This window comes from Anomaloglossus baeobatrachus, chromosome 10 (genome assembly GCF_048569485.1).
Source record: "Anomaloglossus baeobatrachus isolate aAnoBae1 chromosome 10, aAnoBae1.hap1, whole genome shotgun sequence".
NCBI classification, from domain to species: Eukaryota; Metazoa; Chordata; class Amphibia; order Anura; family Aromobatidae; genus Anomaloglossus; species Anomaloglossus baeobatrachus.
Window position 1 is genome coordinate 58,228,829 of NC_134362.1, and position 22,990 is coordinate 58,251,818.

General features: G+C 53.6%; 1 protein-coding gene across 3 annotated transcripts in view; it reads left to right on the top strand.

Annotated features, from left to right (window-relative positions):
- The first annotated feature begins 19,348 nt into the window (after positions 1-19,348).
- Positions 19,349-22,990, top strand: part of SLC25A45 (solute carrier family 25 member 45) — a 116,104-nt gene continuing 112,462 nt past the window's right edge. For all 3 annotated transcript variants that reach the window (XM_075326305.1, XM_075326309.1, XM_075326308.1), the window contains exon 1: positions 19,349-19,461. The gene's annotated coding sequence lies outside the window, so the exon portion shown is untranslated. The remainder of the gene's footprint in view (positions 19,462-22,990) is intronic.

The following is a 22,990-nucleotide window of genomic DNA, read 5'->3' on the forward strand; positions in this document are numbered from 1 at the left end:
CGCGTCCGGCAGAAATTGGACCTTCTCGCCCGGGTACAAGGTATGGAGCCTCTTGGCCAGGCCCTCCACATCCAGGTGGACTCTATTGTAAAAATAGTCGTCCCCCGTGTTGACCTCGCAGATGAACCCGTACCCCTCCTGCTGGTTAAATTTCACCACCACTCCGGTGGTGAATTGCAGGGCCAGCTCCTCACCGCCAGGACCGGACAACATTTCCCGGACAATGGTTTCAGCCAGTAGGCGTTCCCGGACAGGGTCGGGAACCGGGGACGGAGCTCTGGGGCGCGGTACAGAGGACGGGACGATGACCGGATCCCAGACGAAGCCCAGGTGGTCTTCCTCCAGCCGCTCGGCAAACACTTCAGCCGGCTCCCCAGATGGGACAGGGGGTATGGCGGCGGTGGCACCAGGCTGCGGTGTCTCCCAAGGGGAATATGTAATCCCCGGAATCCGGTCTGTCACTGGAGGCTGGGTGGCGTACGTGGCCCGCACTTCCGTAACGGTACCTCCGGTCTTCGCGTCCCACGTGGTCTTCCAAGTCACCTTCTCGGGGCGCGTGGAACCTCCCGGTCCAGTCGGAAGATCCACCAGCGCTGCCTCGCGTGCAGTAGCAAACTTCGGACGCCCCCGGCCTAGGCTGACCAGAGCCATGGTGGTGGCAAGCTCTTCGGGTTGTCCTGAAGTCTCCATCACTATCTCCGGTAGTTGTCCTAACAATGGCGATGTCAAAGCTGAGACTGCGGAGAGAGAGGGCGGGCCTTCGTTTCCCGCTCTTAAACAGATCCCTCCCCCAGCCTCACGCATCAGCTTGACTCCTCCACGGCGGTACTTCTTTTTCTTCCGAACACCGCCCACTTCGTATGTCTTCTTCAATGCCCTGGGACTGGCGCCTCCCCTCTTTGGGCGGAGTACTCTGTACCTCTTCCTCGGCACCGGCCAGCCCCAGGCTCTTCTTTCGGCGCCAACTTTTCGCGCCTTTTCTTCCTCAGCTTCACAGATAACGGCCCTCTCGCCGCCATCTTGTGCCCGGTCCAACGCCTTGGGCACTTCTTCCTCCCACCATGGGACTGGAAATCTTCTCTCATAGCCCGGATACGGTGCACTCGGCAGCACTTGATCTCCGGCTTCTTGGGTTCCTGGCAGGGGAATCGCATCCTGCCGACTACGCCACATGAAGTGATGAGCCAGGGAGGCCTCTGGCTATGTAGTCGTGGCAGCAGTGAATTCAAGGCACATCCCTGGCTCCATCACTCCTTCAATGTCGGAAGGATAGTGCACAAACAGTCCTCAGGCAAAAGTTGGTGAAAATAAAAGACGACATTTATTGGCACAATACAATCCGGTCAGCAGAATTCGGCACTTTCTGTGGAGCTGGGGACAACCTGCCCAAACGCGCCCTCTGGTGGGGATATGCCCTGGGTACTCCGCTTCTCCGGGCTCCCACTCCTAAGTCAAGCACACACCGGACCCACACCAGCGGATTCAGACTTTGAGGTTGCGTTCTCCTCCGTAACTCCGGCGTCCCCTGATGTTCCGCTCATACACACTGCCACCGATGGTCACACACTGCTGTCCCGGATCCGACTCCTCTCCACACACACAGACCTTCCCTAGACATTCAGCCGACTCCTCCTTCCCCGGTGGCAACAGCCGTCCCACCCGGCCACTAGGGGGTGCCCTAACACTAGAATACACTACAATATTAAAATACACTTTTATTAAAACAACTTTAACATTTCCGGATGATGTTTCTTTTGTAGGGGTTATGAGCACCCACTACATGGTATTCATCACTCCTGGTCACATGACCAGCCCTGGCAGCCAGGACTAGTGATGAGCACTCTGGCACTGGGAGTATAACAGTGCACGTGTGCAGTCATCATGCCAAATGTTTGTAGACAGCGCTGCGAGTAGACACATATCAGAAGCTAGGTGACAGCTGTCAGAATAATATACCTATGATACATTGTCAGGTGGCACCACCTTCAAATTCAAGAAACCATACAGTCCTTTCTATCTCAGTATGTAATGAATGGAATCATTTTGAAGAAAGTGTCTGTCATGAACAGTCAGGGGAGTCACTCAGATATCCCGCAGCTGTTCACTAATTTGTCACGAACACGGCTACTCTCTAGCGACCTTCTTGCTGGCAGGCCACTTTTGGTACTGCAGGACAATGAATAAAAGGAGGCTGCTGAGCTAATAATGCCAAATATTGGAGGTCTCACAGCAAGGGTAAATGTATATATCGCTGATTCCCGCTAACAAAATATATATATACCTCGGTACCCTTAATGATAGCACCCCAATAATTCTATGCAATAATAATTACGCTGCCACCACCCAACTTTTAGGGATAGCTGGGGACCCGTTTCAGATAGTGTAAGGGCCAGGTGGATGGGCAGACCCAGGAGGTGGATCCACTGGGCTGAACTCCTTGATGAAGGTAAGGGGTCCGGTAGCCGGAGCACTACGGGTAGCAGGACAGTCCGTGCACAAGAGTAGAATGGAGAAGTCCCTGGGACCACGGAGTCACTGATGGTAGTCCGGGTGATGGAGCTCAGGTTCGGAAGCCGAGATGTTGTCAGGCGGAGTCCGGAACCGATGGAGCGAGAGGACGGGTCACCACAGAGATCAGAGATGGAACGGACTGTCAGGATGGCAGATAGACAGCGTTCGGGGTTCGGGATTCGGCAGGACCGGATGGCGAAGGCAGGATCGGCTCTAGAAGAGAGAGAGGTGAGTATATCACAGGAACACAAGGAGACCTGACTCCTAGCTTGGGAAACACGAAGAACAGGCCCCGCCCACTTGGACACTAACCCCTTTATACCCTGTACCTGTGTGCTCAATTTCCTGTCAGTGGACGCTGGCCCTTTAAGAAAGGGTCAATGACCGCGCGCGCGCCCTAATGCGCATGCGCGAGGCCCGGGTGCCAGAAGCCAGGGCAGGGAGCGGTGAGGAGGAAGCAGGAGAGCCGGGCTGGGGCTGAGAAGCCGACGGGCGCCGGGAGCGGGGACCAGAACGCCTAGGAACCGCAGGCAATGGAGGCTGGAGACCGGGGAGCGGCGGACGCCGGGCAGAGGAACCGGGGAGCGACGCAGGGAAGCCGGGGAGCGTGGCAGGTGAGCCGGGGAGCAGAGCAGGGGACCCGGGGAGCGTGACAGTACCCCCCCCACGCCCCCCTCCCCGCAACCGGGACAGGAAGGCACGGATCAGAGGAGTGCCCACATTCTCCCGGGGTTCCCAGGACCTATCCTCAGGACCATACCCTGCCCAGTCCACCAGGAAGAACTGTCGGCCCCGTACGGTTTTCATGGCCACGATATCCCTTACCGCATAGATGTCGTCATCGGCAATAGGAGGAGGAGCCGAACTGGCAGCAGCGGAGAAGGGACCAAGGACAACCGGCTTGAGCAGGGAGACGTGGAAGGAGTTGGCTATCCTCATCGTGGCCGGGAGCTGCAGCTTGTAGGAGACCTCATTGATCTTGCTGAGGACTTTAAACGGCCCGATGTAGCGAGGTCCCAGCTTGTAGGATGGTAGCTTCAATCGGACGTACTTGGAAGCAAGCCAGACGAGATCTCCTGGAGAGAAACACGGAGGGTCCAGACGCCTCTTGTCTGCGTGTCTCTTCATCCGCAGGGAAGCACGTCCAAGGGACGCCTTGACAGAGTCCCAAATCGTTGCAAAGTCACGGGCTACAGCATCAGCAGCAGGGACATCCGAGGAAGAGGATACAGGCAATGGGACGGAAGGCTGAAGTCCGTAAACGACATGGAAGGGAGAGCTGGAGGAGGACTCACTGACGTGGTGGTTATGGGAGAATTCAGCCCAAGGAAGAAGCGTGGACCAGTCGTCATGATGGGCGTTGACGTAGTGACGTAAGAAGGAGGTCAAGATCTGATTGACCCGTTCCACTTGGCCGTTCGACTGAGGATGGTAGGCTGAAGAAAAGTCCAGAGTCACTCCCAGATGTTTGCAGAGAGCCCTCCAAAAGCGGGAGGTGAACTGAGTTCCTCTGTCGGACACAATATGTGATGGAAAGCCATGCAAGCGGAAGATGTGTTGTATATAGGCGTCAGCGAGTTCCTGGGCAGAGGGCAGTCCAGCCATAGGGACGAAATGAGCCATTTTGGAGAACCGATCCACCACGACCCATATGACTGTGTGTCCGGAGGACAGTGGCAAGTCCGTAATAAAGTCCATCGCAATGTGTTGCCACGGAACTGAGGGTATAGGCAGAGGCAGAAGACGGCCATATGGCAGGTGTTTGGGCGTCTTGTTCCTGGCACAGGAGGAGCAGGCTGAGACAAAAGAGGCGACATCCGTCCGAAGGGATGGCCACCAGTAATGACGTACAATCGTACTCCATGTTCTCTTCTGACCAGCATGACCGGCTATTTTCGAGGCATGGCCCCAGTGTAACACTTTTTGCCTGTCAGTCTCAGAGACATAGGTCTTCCCGGGCGGTATCTGGGCCAGGGTGACAGGAGTCACCGGAATGATTTTACTAGGGCAGATGATGGGCTGGGATGTCTCCTCCTCCTGCTCCATGGGCATGAATGACCTGGACAAGGCATCTGCGCGTACATTCTTGTCCGCGGGTCGGAAATGGAGCTGGAAATCGAATCTGGCAAAGAACAAGGACCACCTGGCTTGCCGTGGGTTCAGTCGCTGAGCAGACCGCAGGTATTCCAGGTTCTTGTTGTCCGTGTAAATAATAACGGGGTACACTGCTCCTTCCAGAAGGTAGCGCCATTCCTCCAGAGCCAGTTTGACTGCCAATAGCTCTCGGTCACCGATGGTGTAGTTGCGTTCAGACGCTGAGAAGCTCTTGGAGAAGAAACCGCAAGTCACCATCTTCCCGGAGGAGGACTTCTGCATGAGCACTGCTCCGGCTCCCGAGGAGGAGGCATCCACCTCCAAGGTGAACTGTCGGTTTAACTCCGGACGGTGGAGCACAGGAGAGGAGGCAAATGCCCGCTTCAGAGAGCCAAACGCGGCGTCGGCCGCAGGTGACCAGTCCTTTGGATTAGCCCCCTTCTTGGTCAAGGCGGAGAGAGGAGCAGTCAGAGCCGAGAAGTGAGGGATGAACTGGTGGTAATAGTTTGCGAATCCCAGAAAGCGTTGGATTGCCTTTAGTCCAGAAGGAGGAGGCCAGTTGAGAATGGAAGAGACCTTCTTCGGATCCATCTGCAGTCCGGTATCGGAGATGACGTAACCCAGGAAGGGAAGAGAAGACTGCTCGAAGACACACTTCTCGTACTTGGCGTACAGACGATTCTCCCTCAGTCGTCGTAGTACCAACTGCACGTTCTCTCTGTGGGTCTGGAGGTCCGGAGAAAAGACCAGGATGTCATCAAGATACACCACCACACAGATGTAGAGAAGGTCCCGGAACACGTTGTTCACCAATTCCTGAAAGACTGCTGGTGCGTTACACAGGCCGAAGGGCATCACACAGTATTCATAGTGCCCATCGCGAGTATTGAACGCGGTCTTCCATTCGTCCCCAGAGCGGATGTGGACCAGGTTGTAGGCACCCCGAAGATCCAACTTGGTGAACACACGAGCTCCTCTAAGCCGATCAAACAATTCGGGGATGAGCGGCAGGGGGTACTTGTTTTTCACGGTGATTTGGTTCAATCCCCGGTACTCTATGCATGGGCGTAGGTCACCTTCTTTCTTCTTAACGAAGAAGAAGCCTGCTCCAGCAGGAGAGGAGGATCTCCGAATGAATCCTCTTGCCAGGCTCTCTGTGATGTAAGTAGACATGGCCCTTGTTTCGGCAGGAGACAGCGGATATATCCGTCCTCGAGGTGGTGTAGTTCCCGGGAGCAGGTCGATGGCACAATCGTAAGGACGATGTGGCGGAAGTACCTCTGATTCCTTTTTGTCAAAGACGTCCGCGAAGGACCAATAGGCCGAGGGCAGTCCCGGTAGGGACTCTGGAACCGGAGGTCGTCGGATGGGTTGTTTGGTCTTCAGACAGCTCTCATGGCAAGAAGAGCCCCATCGGGTGATTTCACCAGTGCCCCAGCTGACTGACGGTTCGTGTGTCCGTAACCAGGGGAGTCCCAGCAGGATTTGATGGGACATGTGTGAGAGGACGTAGAGAGCGATGTTCTCGGTGTGCAGGGCACCGATACGCAGTTCGACCGGCCTGGTGATCCACGAGATGGTGTCAGAGAGGGGTCTCCCATCCACAGAGGCAATCACGAGGGGTTTGTCGAGTGGAGTAACAGGCACCTGGTACTTGTCCACCGTGGCCTGCTGGATGAAATTGCCTGCTGCCCCAGAATCGAGGTACGCCTCGGCCGTGAACCGCGTCTCTCCCGTTGTCACTTGAACAGTCCACGTAACCGGGTCTGAGAGAGTCCCAGCACCTAGGGTGGCCTCTCCTACCGACCCTAGGCTTTGGAGTTTCCCGGCCTCTCTGGACAGGAGCGTAGAAGGTGTGTGCCCTCTCCGCAGTAGAAGCAGAGGCCCTTGGCGAGCCACTCTGCTCGGCGTTGTTCAGACTGCCGCACACGGTCGATCTGCATGGGCTCGTGGACGGAGACACCAGATGCCGTTGACTGAAGTACGGCGGGCTTCTGCGGAGGAGAGGAATGCCGTACCGGACGTCTCTCACGGGACACCTCTTTGGATCGCTCCTGAAATCGAATGTCCACTCGAGTCGCTATGGTAATCAGGGCATCCAGGGTGGACGGTACGTCACGACCAGCCAGCTCATCTTTAATTCGACCCGAGAGTCCTTCCCAGAAGGCGGCGGTTAGAGCCTCATTGTTCCACCCGAGTTCCGAAGCCAAGGTGCGAAAACGGATGGCATATTGACCCACCGTCAGAGTCCCCTGACGTAACCGGAGAAGAGATGAGGCAGACGCGGAGGCGCGTCCGGGCTCGTCAAAGGTGCCACGAAATGCCTGCAGGAACTCCTGGATGTTCGTGGTCACAGGGTCCTCCTTCTCCCACAAAGGGTTCATCCACGCCAGTGCCTCACCCTCTAGATGGGACATCATGAAGGCGACCTTGGCTTGGTCGGAGGCAAACAAATGCGGCAGCTGCGTGAAATGGAGGGAGCATTGGTTTATGAATCCCCTGCAGGTCTTGGGATCTCCGGCGTACCGGGGTGGTGAGGCCAAACGAAGCCTGGAAGCATCCGAGGAGGCTGCCACGGGAGCTGGAGCCGTGGATTGTCTAGTGGAAGCCCGAGATGCTGAAGATGTAACCGACGCTTGTAGCGTGTTCAGGCGGGCGTCCACAGAAGACATAAAGTTCAGCATGCGGGTCTGAGTCTCACGCTGGCGTGTGAGTTCTTCCTGCAAGGCCGCTAGTGCTTCGGCGGGATCCATGGCCTGTTCTTACTGTAAGGGCCAGGTGGACGGGCAGACCCAGGAGGTGGATCCACTGGGCCGAACTCCTTGATGAAGGTAAGGGGTCCGGTAGCCGGAGCACTACGAGTAGCAGGACAGTCCGTGCACAAGAGTAGAATGGAGAAGTCCCTGGGACCACGGAGTCACAGATGGTAGTCCGGGTGACGGAGCTCAGGTTCGGAAGCCGAGATGTTGTCAGGCGGAGTCCGGAACCGATGGAGCGAGAGGACGGGTCACCACAGGGATCAGAGATGGAACGGACTGTCAGGATGGCAGATAGACAGCGTTCGGGATTCGGCAGGACCGGATGGCGAAGGCAGGATCGGCTCTAGAAGAGAGAGAGGTGAGTATATCACAGGAACACAAGGAGACCTGACTCCTAGCTTGGGAAACACGAAGAACAGGCCCCGCCCACTTGGACACTAACCCCTTTATACCCTGTACCTGTGTGCTCAATTTCCTGTCAGTGGACGCTGGCCCTTTAAGAAAGGGTCAATGACCGCGCGCGCGCCCTAATGCATATGCGCGAGGCCCGGGTGCCAGAAGCCAGGGCAGGGAGCGGTGAGGAGGAAGCAGGAGAGCCGGGCTGGGGCTGAGAAGCCGACGGGCGCCGGGAGCGGGGACCAGGACGCCTGGGAACCGCAGGCAATGGAGGCTGGAGACCGGGGAGCTGCGGACGCCGGGCAGAGGAACCGGGGAGCAACGCAGGGAAGCCGGGGAGCGTGGCAGGTGAGCCGGGGAGCAGAGCAGGGGACCCGGGGAGCGTGACAGATAGCAGAAGGCTTTTTGGACGGGTTTGGGTTCGTATATAGAACAGGAGGAAACAAACTATTAAATTTTATATATTTAATCCGAAAATAGGCAGTGTTTAAAAAATTCACAAGAATTTACAAAAGGGAACAATACAAATACAGTATAGACAGTTACATAAAATAAAATGTATAAACATGAAACTTACTAAACTCGTGCCATAGATGTGACGTCCAAATTTAGGGAGGGAAGGTCTCCAAGAGAAGAAGATGGTAGAAAGACGGCCAGCATCACCATTTACTGATGCCTTCCAGTACTGACTCCCCCCAGCAATGAGCTAATCGCTCTTATGCTCTCAGGTAACCCTCTTCTCTGTGACCTCATTTTACGGTCTCTTGTGGGCTGTGCCAAGATTGTCACAAAGTTCTTTAATTCTAGCTTTTCACATATCTTTGCCCCTGGGCCACACAGGTGAAAGATATTAGCGTCATATTTTATATCTCGCATTTACATTTACATACAGTACAGACCAAAAGTTTGGACACACCTTCTCATCTCTAGAACAACTGTTAAGAGAAGACTTTGTGCAGCAGGCCTTCATGGTAAAATAGCTGCTAGGAAACCACTGCTAAGGACAGGCAACAACAGAAGAGACTTGTTTGGGCTAGGAACACAAGGAATGGACATTAGACCAGTGGAAATCTGTTCTGTGCTCTGATGAGTCCAAATTTGAGATCTTTGGATCCAACCACCGTGTCTTTGTAGAAAAGGTGAACTGATGGACTCTACGTGGCTGGTTGCCACCGTGAAGCATGGAGGAGTAGGTGTGATGGTGTGGGGGTGCTTTTGCTGGTGACACTGTTGGGGATTTATTCAAAATTGAAGGCATACAGAACCAGCATGGCTACCACAGCATCTTGCAGTGGCATGCTATTCCATCCGGTTTGTGTTTAGTTGGACCATCATTTATTTTTCAACAGGACAATGACCACAAACATACCTCCAGGCAGTGTAAGGGCTATTTGACTAAGAAGGAGAGTGATGGGGTGCTACGCCAGATGACCTGGTCTCCACAGTCACCAGACCTGAACCCAATCGAGATGGTTTGGGGTGAGCTGGACCGCAGAGGGAAGGCAAAAGGGCCAACAAGTGCTAAGCATCTCTGGGAACTCCTTCAAGACTGTTTGAAAAACATTTCTGGTGACTACCTCTTAAAGCTCATCAAGAGAATGCCAAGAGTGTGCAAAGCAGTAATGAAAGCAAAAGGCGTGCTACTTTGAAGAACCTAGAATGTAAGACATATTTTCAGTTGTTTCACACATTTTTAAGTATTTCATTCCACATGTTTTAATTCATAGTTTTGATGCCTTCAATGTGAATCTACAATTTTCAGAGTCCTGAAAATAAAGAAAACTCTTTGAGAAGGTGCGTCCAAACTTTTGGTCTGTAGTGTAGATACAAAACACAACGCATCTAGCATGATTTTACTGGCCAATACTCAATTGTCGCGATACCAGCGATCTCCAAGTAAAGCTAAACGGTGCGCTGGGTTCAGCGCTCCACAGGGATTCTGGCAGTATGTTTTTTATTTTTCTAGCATTAACGGGCCACGTAAAAAACTGTATTAGGAGTTTTCCCTCCAACAGAACAAAGGGATGTCTTTTCTGTGCATCTTTGGCTGTAGCTCTACCATCACCCGAGTCGCAAATTTCTAAACTTTCAGGCCGATCAGATAATCGTCATGACGATCTGTGGCTGATGGTGGGGAGGGGGGTAAGGCCCCTTCAAGAGTTTTACATGACACCACCGCCCCTTTTTAAGGTAGCATGGGAGATTGATTTGCAGATCGTCTCCTAAGCCTACCTCGCTGGCATCCCCCTGCCGGGACAGCCCGTCAGCGTTGCCATGCTCAACACCATTCTTGTGTTGAATGGTAAAATCATACTGCTGTAGTGCCAAGCTCCACAGCAGTAGCTTAGCATTGTCGCCGGCCACCCGGTGTAGCCAGCTGAGAGGGTTGCGGTCTGAAGTTGCGTCCATATAGGTAGGGCTGCAGCTTCTGCAGGGCCCGCACTATAGCGAGGCACTCCTTCTCCACAGTGGCGTAGGCCACTTCCCGGGGTAAGAGCTTGCGGCTGAGAAACACCACCGGATGCTCTTCTGCCTCCCCACTTACCTGGCTGAGTACCGCTCCCAGGCCAAATGCACTGGCATCTGTCTGAACGATGAACCGTCGGGTGACGTCTAAGGCTTGTAGGATTAGGGAACTGGCGAGGACAGCTTTCAATGCTCTGAAGGACCGCTCACAGTCATCTGTCCAGGTGACTACCTGCAGTACCTTTTTTTTTTGTGAGGTCCGTCAACGTCTTAGCAAGAGCACTATAGTTAAGAACGAACTTACTATAGTACCCTGCTGTACCAAAGAAGCACATCACCTGCTTCTTTGACTTGGGGGTAGGCTAGAAGGTGATGGCATCAACCTTCCCTGGCTGTGGTTTCAGGGTCCCGCCATGCTGACAGGGGGTGGGTACGTCTGTCCCATCCCTCTGACAGAAAGTGGATCCAACTTTCCCATCATCTGGACAGGCGATGGGTATAACTTTCCCGTCATCCTGGTCGGCTGGGGAAAAATCCTCCTCACTACCTTGGCATTTTATGGGTTCTGCTTCCTCATCACAGTGACAAGTAGGGAGCACAATTTTCCTATCTCCCTGGCAGGTTAGGGGGGCCGCCTGCCCCTCCTCCTCACAGGCAGTGAGCACCATCCTCTCATCCTCCATACTCTCATCCTCCATACAGGCGATGGGCACGGCTTTCCCATCATCCTGACCGCATGTGAGAGACACTTTCGCACTAGCGTCACAGGTTATGTGGTCTGCTTTCCCATCACCCTGACAGGTAGTGAACACAACTTTCCCATTGTCCGGACAGGTCATGGATCCGACTGTCCCATCACGCTGTCCAGCCGCGGAAAACATTTTCCTCTCATCATATAATACCACAGAATCAGTGCTAATCATGGAGCAGCTACCACCGTCCATGTCACAGTCCATCGTGACACTGACAAGCTGCACACACCCACCTTCCTCATGGCTGCCGTGCCTGTCTCCATGTCCCTTAGCAATGATTCTTACAGCTGTGAGGGGATCGTCAGCCACATCACCCCGTAGCATGACATGGCTGAGTTCTCCTGTACAATGAGACGCATCACTCTGTGATACCTCAGGGTCCGCGCTATTTATGGAACAGCTACCATCGGCCATGTCACAGTCCGTCGTGACACTGACAAGCTGCATGTAACCACCTTGCTCATGGTCCCCATGCCTGCCCCCATCTACCTTAGCGCAGACACTAACTACCTTGGGGAAATCCTCAGCAGCGTTACCCCGCAGTGCGACATGGTTGAGGTTTTCCGCACAGTCATCCACTTTATTTTCATGCACAATATTAATAATCATCTTCTGATCATCAATATTCGGGTCACATGACTTATCAACAACATTTGCATCACATAACTTATCATCGACGCGTGCATCACATGACTCATTAACAACATTTGCATCACATAAGTTATCAACGGCGCTTGTGTGGCGCCCTGGACAAGCCAGGTCGTCACAGGTACTGCAACAACACACCCCACACCCCGAGATAGGCACACCAGTCACACACAAATCCTTGTTGCCTCCCTCCAGGGGCTGATGTCCACACCAGGTGGGGTGGAGCCAGACGGTTGGCCCCACCCATTGAGGAGTTCACAGTCCTGGAGGCGGGAAAGGAAGTCAGAACAGTTAGGGAGAGTGAAGGAGCAGGAGTGAAGTGGCAAGTGAGGAGCAAACTGACCGTGTCCGGGTACGTGGCCCGGCCACCGAGAGCAAGGTTGGCAGACTGTGGTGGCCGTCTGCAAGAGAGGCCGATCGACGCGGAACCGTAGGACCGGGGACGGGTGGTGGACCACCGGTACCGAACCGGGGAGCGAAGAGAAGCCAGCACAAACCGGCAGGGCCTGCAGACCCCGACCAGGCTTGGAGTCGTCGTTAAACCGGTCAAATCCGCTAGCGACCGGAACCTCCGGGGTTTCCTAGCAACAAAGACCCGACTGAAGGCAACCGTCCAAACCGAGAAAGGGAAACACAACTACCGCCACAGTTAGAATTCCCAGGGCCACAGCCTGCGGGCAAAAGGGGCTCCTCCGGCCCATATCCAAGCTGGGGAGTGGGTTACCGATGGGAAGCCATCGGGACCGAAGATACACAACAGGTGCAGGGAAAGGCAGCCACCACCAACCTACCGGGAGTAACCACAGCAGCCGGCTGCGGGACCCGTCCATCCAGCCGTTTGTTTTACCGGAGACTCTGTATCCATCATTGGCTGAGTGAGTACCACCGTGCCGTCCGGCACCGCGCTGCCCCCGTGACCCTGCACCTCACCAACCCTGTCTCCCCCGTCCCACCTCACCGGGCCCGGGGACCACCAAATCCCCCTACCCACGGAGGGGAAAGAAACATCTCGGCTGCTCCCTGTCATCGCTCCCGGGATCAACAAACCACAAACCGTGGGTGGCGTCACGGACCAACTCCCCAAACCCAAACCACCCCTTTTCACTGCACGGGCGAGGAGCGCCGCTCGAGTCCCCGGATCCGGCCCACCGCTCGAGCCACCGAGCAGCAGCAGCAGCGCCGGACCCGAGCGCCAGTGAGAACGCAGCAGCGACGGCTCCCTCCCCGCCCGCGACATAACTTGGCGTCACGAATAGGATCTTACCGTTCTGCCGGCTGGCAGAAGTGCGCCTTGTGTCCCGCCGGTGGTGTCCGGCCGAAAAATTTCAGAAGCCGCCATCTTAGGCGCGAAGATTTTCCCGCTCGAGCGTCTTCTCGAGCAGTGGAGGCGCGAAAGCCGAAGCTCCGCCCCTGAAGAGGAGGTGCTGAGAAAAGACTAAGGGGGAAGAATGGCGGCATGTAACTAGTGCTGCGGAGTGCAGGGACGCCAGGACTCTGCCGAAACACGTTCCTGGACGCCAACGTGGAAGGATGTGTCGGGAGATCCCTTCCCGCCCGCGACACTTGTGTCGCGGGCGGAGGAGGGGACGCCGCGCTCTCCCTCTGCTCGGGTCCGGCTGGCACTGCGGCCTGCTGCCGCTGCTCGGTGGCTCGAGCGATGGGCGGGATCCCGGGACTCTAGCGACGCTCCTCGCCTGTGAGTGAAAGGGGGTTTTGGGTGTTTGGATTGGTTATTGTCCGTGACGCCACCCACGGTTGTGGTGATTTGTTGACACCACCGCTGCTCTGTATGGGGATCCCGGGAAGGATGGTATGGAGCAGCCAGTTGTTGTGTTGCCCCTCCGTGGGTAGGGGTTGGTGATCCCGGGGCCCAGTGATTAGGTGGGTGATGCAGGGCTTGGTGGGGTGTAGGGACGCGGGGGAGCGCTGTGCCTTGCGGCACTGTGGTACTCACTCAGCCTGAGACGTTGACACAGTTTTCGGTAAAACACACGGCTGGAAAGACGGTTCCCACGGACGGCTGCACTTGCTTTCCCCAGTAGGTGACGGTCCCTCTGTCCTGCACCTAAGTTGATGATGGTTGCGATGGGTTCCCACCGGTAACCCGCTCCCCGGCTTGGATATGGGCCGGAGGAGCCCTACTTTGCCCGCAGGCGCTGGCCCTGAGAAACTGGTGCCCTGGCGGTGGCGGTGTCTCTCCGTTACGGTTGGACTGTTGCCTTCAATCGGGACTTGGTTGTTTGGAGACAGACGTCCCCTTCACTGACGGATTTGGCAAATTATGGCGGCTCCTAGCCTTGCCGGGATCCGAAAGGCCCCTGCCCTGTTGCTGACTGTTCTTCGTATACTGCTCCAGACCGCCGGGCCACTACCCGTCCGCGGTCCTTCCAGCAACCTCCGAGCAGTCACCCCTGCGGACTATCACCGTCGTCTCCTGACCTTGCTGGCACTGTCCGGGGCACACACCCGGACCAACTTCAGGCTTTACTACTGTCACTTTTCTGTCACTTCAGCTTTTCTCGTAAGCTCCACTACTACTTCCTTCTACTTTCACTTCCCTAACTCATCTGCTCCTCAGACTCTAGTCTGGCTTCAACTGCCTGGTTCCTCCCGCCTCCAGGGCTGTGTACTCCTCGGTGGGCGGAGCCAACCACCTGGCCCACCCCCTGGTGTGAACATCAGCCCCTGGAGGAAGGCAACAAGGATTTTGGTAGCTTGGGTGTTCCTAACTGGGGTGTAGGGTGTGGTGGTGTGATGACCTGTGACCCCTTGCTTGCCCAGGGCGTCACACTTGCATTACATGACTTATCAACAACATTTGCATCACATGACTTATCAGATTGGGGAAGATTGTCAGGGACATATTGTGCCACCAACCGCCCCAAATCAGTCCCCAAAAAAACATTTGCTGGAAGGTCTCGAGACACCCCCACATCTTTCCATCCCCTCCCAGCACCCCAGTCCAGGAAAACCCGGGCCATTGGGAAAGATCAGTGAACACCCCCAATCCCTGTGACAGTCAGGGTCTTCCCCAGGATAAGTTCACTAGGCACCACGAATTCAGGGCGGATGAGAGTTCGTTCTGCACCAGTGTCCTTCAGCCCCTCAGTGATGGAGTCGCCCACGGTAACGGGCTGCCAGTTCTCACGGGCTCGACCACCCATCTCAACCACAAACAAGTCATTGGCACTAGGCCCTCGGGCCTCAGGTGTGGAGCTCCTCTTCTGCCTCTCTGGACAAGCAGAGCTGAGGTGTCCAGGCTGGTTGCAGGAAAAACACCTGCGAGTGTCAGAGGTGGGCCAGGTACTGGTGAATGACACAGAACCTACGGGAGGACGGCTGGCAGGGGCAAGGGGGGGTAGTAGTGGTAGTTGTCGCCTTACCCCCTTTCCAGCTGGCGGAGGACGGCTTCTGCACCTCCGATGCACGATTGGCCTTATAGGTGTCAGCAATCTGGGCTGCTTTTGAGGCCTCCTTTGGCTCTCAGTCCATAACAAACTGTCGAACCTCCACAGGACAAAGATGTAGGAGATTATGGGTGAGATTATGGGCGTTGCTGTATATGACCTCACCAGCGTCATCCTCAAACCCGCCCATAATCTCGCGCCTGCGCAACTACATCACCGGCGCTCGCGCGAGGGAATCTTTATGCTCAGCCCCGTGATAGGGACACAGCGAAAGGCGCCTGCGGGAGACTCCAGCAGCGTGCACGAAGACGGGGGCGGCATCATCCATTTAAATCATGCCTGGGGGACAGCGAACAGCGGCAGGAGGGGGAGACAGGAGACGAATTAGAGCCCGACCATCTGGCCAACCAAACTCATTTGCATAGGAAACTGTAAGATTTTTTAAAGTTCTTTTAGGGGTCTGCACTTAGAATGCAGCCCAGGAGCTGCAGAAGGTGAGATTTTTGGTTTAATAGGGAAAAGCTGATGACAGGTTCCCTTTAAGTACTTAAACTTTACGCATACCTCCCAACTTTTAAAGAAGGAAAAGAGGGACAAAGTTTGCGGCGCGCGTAGCGCGCCGCGGCAAATTTTTAGGCCACGCCCCCTAACCACACCCATTTCACAGTCACGCCCATATCCACTCCCCATCCACACCCATTCAGCACAAACACGCAGGCAGCCGGCGGGCCTCCAGCACGGACACGCAGGCAGCCGGCGGGCCTCCAGCACGGACACGCAGGCAGCCGGCGGGCCTCCAGCACGGACACGCAGGCAGCCGGCGGGCCTCCAGCACGGACACGCAGGCAGCCGGCGGGCCTCCAGCACGGACACGCAGGCAGCCGGCGGGCCTCCAGCACGGACACGCAGGCAGCCGGCGGGCCTCCAGCACGGACACGCAGGCAGCCGGCGGGCCTCCAGCACGGACACGCAGGCAGCCGGCGGGCCTCCAGCACGGACACGCAGGCAGCCGGCGGGCCTCCAGCACGGACACGCAGGCAGCCACAGTGAGGCGGCCGGTCGCCCGCACAGTGAGGCGGCCGGTCGCCTTCACAGACAGGCGGCCGGCCGCCTTCACAGACAGGCAGCGGGCCGCGCGCACAGAGAGGCGGCCAGCCGCCCGCACAGAGAGGCGGCCGGCTGCCCGCACAATGAGGCGGCGGGCCGCCCGCACAGACAGGCGGCGGGGGGCGCCCGCACAGACAGGCGGCAGGGGGGCGCCCGCACAGACAGGCGGCAGGGGGGCGCCCGCACAGACAGGCGGCAGGGGGGCGCCCGCACAGACAGGCGGCAGGGGGGCGCCCGCACAGACAGGCGGCGGGGGGCGCCCGCACAGACAGGCGGCGGGTGGCGCCCGCACAGACAGGCGGCAGGGGGGCGCCCGCACAGACAGGTGGCGGGCCGACCGCACAGACAGGCGGCCGGCCGACCGCACAGACAGGCGGCCGGCCGACCGCACAGACAGGCGGCCGGCCGACCGCACAGACAGGCGGCCGGCCGACCGCACAGACAGGCGGCCGGCCGACCGCACAGACAGGCTCCGGCCGGGGGTGAGGGGGGAGGGAGGGAAATCAGCGCTGGGGAGATTAGTTTACTGTACCAGCAGCAGCACAGGCAGCGCTCCTCTCTATGCCACGTCTACTAGGATGGTAGGAGGGAAAAGCAGGGAGGCGGAGAGAGAGTGGGTGGGCGGAGCCCGGGAGCCGGCCGTCCCGCCCGTGGCAACGGGACAAACAACGTAAAGCGTGAAAGTCCCGCTGTATCCGGGACGGTTGGGAGGTATGCAGCATGTTAGAATGTGTACATAAGATCCCGCTGGTGGTGGCCGCAGCTTATAGGCCCCAAATCTGGTGACAGGTTCCCTTTAAAGTGAACCTGTCAGGTGCAATATGCACTCAGAGCCAGGAGCAGTTCTGGGCACATATTGCTAATCCCTGCCTAACCGTCCCTGTATACACTAGCATAGATAAAGAGATCAAGAACAAATATTTTTAAAGATCTTATATCTTATGCTAATGAGCGCGGGGACTAGTCCGAAGGGCGTTACTTCACTTGGCTAGTCGGCTCGCATAGCATGTTAGCATGTTATTACGCCCCTGTGTGAGTACTAATACGCTATGTGAGCCGACTAGCCAAGTGAAGTAACGCCCTTGGGACTAGTCCCCGCGCTAATTAGCATAAGATATAAGCTCTTTAAAAATACTTTTTCTATAGATGCCTTTATCTATGCTAGTGTATACAGGGACAGTTAGGGAGGGATTAGCAATATACACCCAGAACTGCTCCTGGCTCTGAGTGCAGATTGCACCTGATAGGTTCCCTTTAAAGGGAAACTGTCACCAGAAATTTAGCAAAAAAAATAAAAGATTCCCCTCTGCAGCTCCTGGGCTGCATTCTGGAAAGGTTCCTGTTGTTATTGTGCCCACTTTGAGACCTAAAAAAATACTTTATGAAGTCTTACCTTTTTGTATGCAAATCTGTTTTTATGGTCACGGGGGCGGGCTGCCTGGCGTCCGTTATTCCCCCTCCTGCCGCTGTACGCCGTCCCCCATTGCTCATTTCCATACATGAGGACGCCTTCCTCATGTAACTGTCCTCCTGAAGTTTTGTGCATGCCCAGTGCCACTCTCGCGGGACTGAGCACTGTGCAAAGTGTGAACGCTTTTGAGGTGATTGCGCAGGCGCGAGATTATGGGCGGCGCTGTGATTGTCATCAGCAGCGTCATCCAAGTACCTGCCCATAATCTCGTGCCCGCGCTTCTCACTCTGCCTCCACCGTTATGCGCAAGCACTGTCCATATGAACCATGTTACCTATTACCATGGGCGCGAGATTATGGGCGGCGCTGTGATTGTCATCAGCAAAGTCATCCAAGTACCCGCCCATAATCTCGTGCAAGCGGTAATAGGTAACATGGTTCATATGGCCAGCACTTGCGCATAACGGTGGAGTCAGAGGGAAAAGTGCGGGCACGAGATTATGGGCGGGTACTTGGTTAACGCTGTTGATGACAATCACAGTGCCGCCCATAATCTCGTGCCTGCGCAATCACCTGAAAAAGCGTTCACATGCGCAAATCTTCGGGAGGACAGTTACATGAGGAAGGCGTTCTTGTGTATGTAAATGAGCAATGGGGGACTGCGTAAAGCGGCAGGAGGGGGAATAACGGACGCCAGACAGCCCGCCCCCGTGACCATAAAAACACATTTGCATACAAAAAGGTAAGACTTCATAAAGTATTTTTGTAGGTCTCAAAGGGGGCACAATAACAACAGGAACCTTTCTAGAAGCAGCCCAGGAGCTGCAGAGGGGAATCTATTACTTTTATTGTGAAATTTCTGCTGACATGTTCCCTTTAACTGGTAGGGCAGCCAGGATAAAGCAGAGCTGAAGTTGTTGGGAAGCTAGGACCCAGCAGCTCTACAGGCAGGAGACCACTGATCGGTAATAGAAGCCTGCAGATGTCACTCTGCATAGGTTATTACTGGCCAGTGCTATCTGCAGGAGAGAGAAGTGCTGATTGCACGGTCTCCTCAGCGTCCTGACTCCCCGTGTATCTGCAGCAGTGAGAAGCCGCACAGGGGGAGTCAGAGAACAGCTGCAGACAAACGCAGGCTCCAGGACTGGGGGGGTCGGCTCTGGGGGAGGGGGGGATCGCTCTGCTGCAGGGAGGGGTCGCTCTGCTGCAGGGGGTGATTCATACCTCAGCAGCAGTCACAGGAGTAGGTGCGCGGTCGGCTCTGTAATGAATAGAAGGGAGAAACAGCGAGGCGGGGCTACAGTGGGTGGGTGGAGCCCGGGATAAACAGCCTCACGGGCGGGACCCGGGATCAAAGGCTCAGAAGAGGGACTGTCCCGCTGTATCCGGGACGGTTGGGAGGTATGCTTTACGGGTACTAGTAATGATGAGCATGACTGTATGAGACGTCCATGCAGGAAATGTAGGTGTTCTTAGATTTGCACGACTAGAAGATGTAAGATTTTAAGAAAAGCATGGTGACCGACACAAATTATTATTTAAGAGATAAGCCTTTATAAGCCCTTTGGATTACAAAAGTACAAAAGGAAATGCACAAGGTTCTTTAGGGATAAATGATAAAATGATTTATCTGTGATCTTATAATGTGTTTTTTTCTTTATTGCAAGCTTTTATTTTCACCTTAGTGCTGTTAGTTTAGTGCATGTGCTCCTTGTATATGATAATGATACCTCTGCACAAAAGGCTAAAAGGAGAATATCCTACGTCATCCCCTGCCTATAGACCTGTTGAAGTGCAGGCCAGCACGAAACGGCCGTCGTCTGCTTTTCAGTGCACCTGCTGTACCCTCTCTCTCCAGAATTTGACGTTTTTATGGATTTGGAATCAAGAGATTGTTTTTACTTCAAACGGTGAGTGCCGCTTCCTTCTTAATTTTTGGTCATACTTGCCGTGTATCTTCACCCAGATAATAAAATGCATTATGAAAGCTGTAAAAAAAGTCCAGCTGCTTGGACCGAGGCTGTCAGCTGAAGATTGAGGTACCTGTAATAATAAGAGTAAACTAGATAATAAAAGATATTGGGACACCTACACATTTCACTATGGAGTATTTAATCCTATGTCTTTACGGACCTTGTTGTTATGCACGGGTCACAGTCATTCTGGAGTACAAAAGGGCCTCCTAAAACTGTTTCTACAAACATGGAAGTTACAGTTGTATTAAATGTCTTGTATGCTGTTCTGGTACAGTGACTGACAGCCAACTCTGCACTGATACAATGCAGAGTAAACAGCTGACAGTCAATGTGCCACGGCATGCTTATAGCCGCCTTTCACTATGTGCTGAGCAGTGACTGAAGCCTTACTGGCCGAGGCTCTAAGACTGAAAGCCGGAAGCTGCTTGGAGGAATAGAGTTAATTTCTGGTACGATGTGACTATAGGATAGCAAGGGACAAAGGGGTTCTTATTCTGGCCCTCACGACAGGGGACCCTAGGCCATCAATGTCCTCAAGATTACCCCTGATGGTGCGGACGCCTCGGTCTCTTATCTTGCTATACTCCTAAATTAACACTAGTTTCCTCCCTCCCCCAGGGAAGGAAGGGGCAGGAGTGTAAGGGAAATTACAGACAGGATTAACAGAAGAATAGTCACACTGCACACTCAGGAATTAACATGAAGAAACTAAATTGAGGAGCTAGTGAAGCAAAGCTGCAAATCAAAACCGCCAAAAGGAAAGTGAAGGTTTACACTGAAACTACTCTCAACAATATAAAATACAACCACCACTAAGCCTGGGTAGATCCATCTCTCCAGACCAGAATAGACAAGCTATAGCTGGCATTAAAAGAACACAGTCCAGCCAGCATATATAGGAGGAGAGTAGATATGACTGGTTCTCATACAGCATGTGACTATAGGAAATTAACAACCAGTCCAGCAGTGATTAACTCTTGATAGCCTGCCTAGCAAGTACAAGTCTATAAGTTGACACCCGAGTTTCACTGTGCTGATCACAGACATAAGAGAAGTTAGAAGGAAGAGTGCAAGAATCTGGAGATTCCATGATCTTGATGACCCTATGACAGTTGGTGATGCTTGGAAAAATGTCCTTCTGACAATTTCCTCCCAATGGCTGGGCTTTCAGTATGGAGACCACACAGCTTTGGAACTCTATTATCCCATATGTGTAGGTTAATAGCGTTTGGGGACATGACAGGTTTCCATTAAAATGTATCTTTTCTGGAACTAAAAGGCCTAGGTCGACCCCTAACATAACACCCCGTAGCATTATCCCTCTGCTACAAAACTTTACAACTGGCACAATGCAGTCATATAAGTAATATTCTCCTGACATTCGCCAAACCCAAACTCATCCATCAGACCTCCAGATAGAGAAGCATTGTCCATCATTTCACAGAACACATTTCCATTGCTCCAGAGTCGGTCTTTTGCACCTTTTCAATGTACTTGGTAATGTGGGGCTTCCATGCAGCTGCTCAGTCATGGAAACCCTTGGCATGAAGCTTCTGTCACAGACAATTTGTACTAAGGGTCAGGACCTGCTGCTTCCTGGACGCGTCGGGTCCTGACCTGCGGGACCTAGAGACTTCTCCCCAGAAGAATGCAGGAGACTGCAGCTGCCCATGCCCACCACCAGGGTTCGGTGCGCTGCGGTCTCTCGCTTGTGTTCTCCCTATGGAGGACGCTTGTCATTCCGCAGCAAAGAATTGACATGCTTGTGGTTCGGAAAGCCTCATCACAGGTCAGTTTTCACTGTGAGCCGTACATGCACAGTGGGCATGGGATTTCTACAAATCCCATCCATTTGTCTTGTACTGTGCAAAGCAGCGTTTTGGACGCAGTGAAAACACGGTGCATCCAAAACGCTGCAAACCCTGATCGTGAGCACGTACCCTAATATTAATGCAATAGGATGATTGGAGTTCAGCAGTTTTCTTAATTAGATGGGATTTGGCAAATTTTAGGCACTATGCATATTAGCAATCTTTTCACAATCTACTACTTAATTTGAGTTACTGTGGTTGAAAAACTCTGTGCTGTAGTTGATAAATGCTTCTGCTTTTCAATATTCAGATTAGGCGATCATCGATAATTTACTAAGGAAGAACTGTAGCATACTGACAATTACAATGGTGGTTTCTATTACAGGACAACAAAGGTATCAGTGAACTCTTTAGAATGAGCTATTCTGTCACAGGAAGATAGCATGGCGAGGGGCTGGATATTATACAGTGTGTCCACCCATATCCTGTCCACCGCTATTAACTTGAGAACGGCGGCAGCTATAGGCATAGAAGTGGTGTCTAGGTATAGTAAAGTAGCCATGCGCTACACAATGAAACCACCTATAGTGCAACCTGGTGGAAAGCAATGGAGTTAGCATTTTTATCTCAAAAACGGAACGAGATAGAGAAAAATTGAATAAAAAAATTGTAGGGCATCATCAATTCAGTACGAATCGACACCTTGCATACAGAAATGCTATGATAAGAATGTGTAAAACTCACAAGGCTGCGGACGTGAAGCGATACCTCATGGAGACCTTACAACAAGTCATTGGGTATGGTGGCTGCATGGAGTGGCCTCCACGCTCACCTGACCTGACCCCATTGGACTTCTTTCTGTGAGGTCACATCAAACAGCAGGTGTATGCGACCCCTCCACCAACATTGCAGGACCTACGACGGCGTATCACAGATGCTTGTGGAAACGTGTCACCTACCATATTGCACAATGTGCAGCAAGATTCAGTATACTGTCCAGAGTCCAGATGTGCATTGCAGCTGACGGGGGCCACTTTGAGCATCAAAGTTAAATGAGCGCCATATGCGTGACCAACATTTAATGTTTTGGGGGGGTCATGGGTTTCAAATCATATCATTTCTGTATGCAATGTATCGATTCGTATTGAATTGATCATGTCCTGCAACTTTGTAATTCACTTTCTTTTTTTCTCTATCTTGTTCCGTTTTCGAGATAAAAATTCTAACTCCGTTGTTTTCCACCAGGTGGCGCTATAGGTGGTTTCATTGCGTAGCACATGGCTACTTTACTATACCTAGACACCACTTCTATGCCTATAGCTGCTGCCGCTCTCAAGTTAATGGCGGTGGACAGGATATGGGTGGACGCACTGTATACTGAGGGCAAGGAGGACTAATGTATACTAGTGAGCTCAATACTTAGATTAGAAACACATCTGAATCTTTTTTTTCACCTTTTTCACCTTTTTATTCCTAAATGGTTTTCGAAAACAGGATTTTTGAATCAGAATAAAAATGGTTTATTCCGTATTTCTGTTGTGTTTGTGTTTTGTGGGTTTTTTTTTAACAGATGTGAGTTGATCATCTTAGTGTAAATGTAACAAAAGAGTTATGAAAGAGAATAAGTATACTAAGGGCAAACCTGACATGTT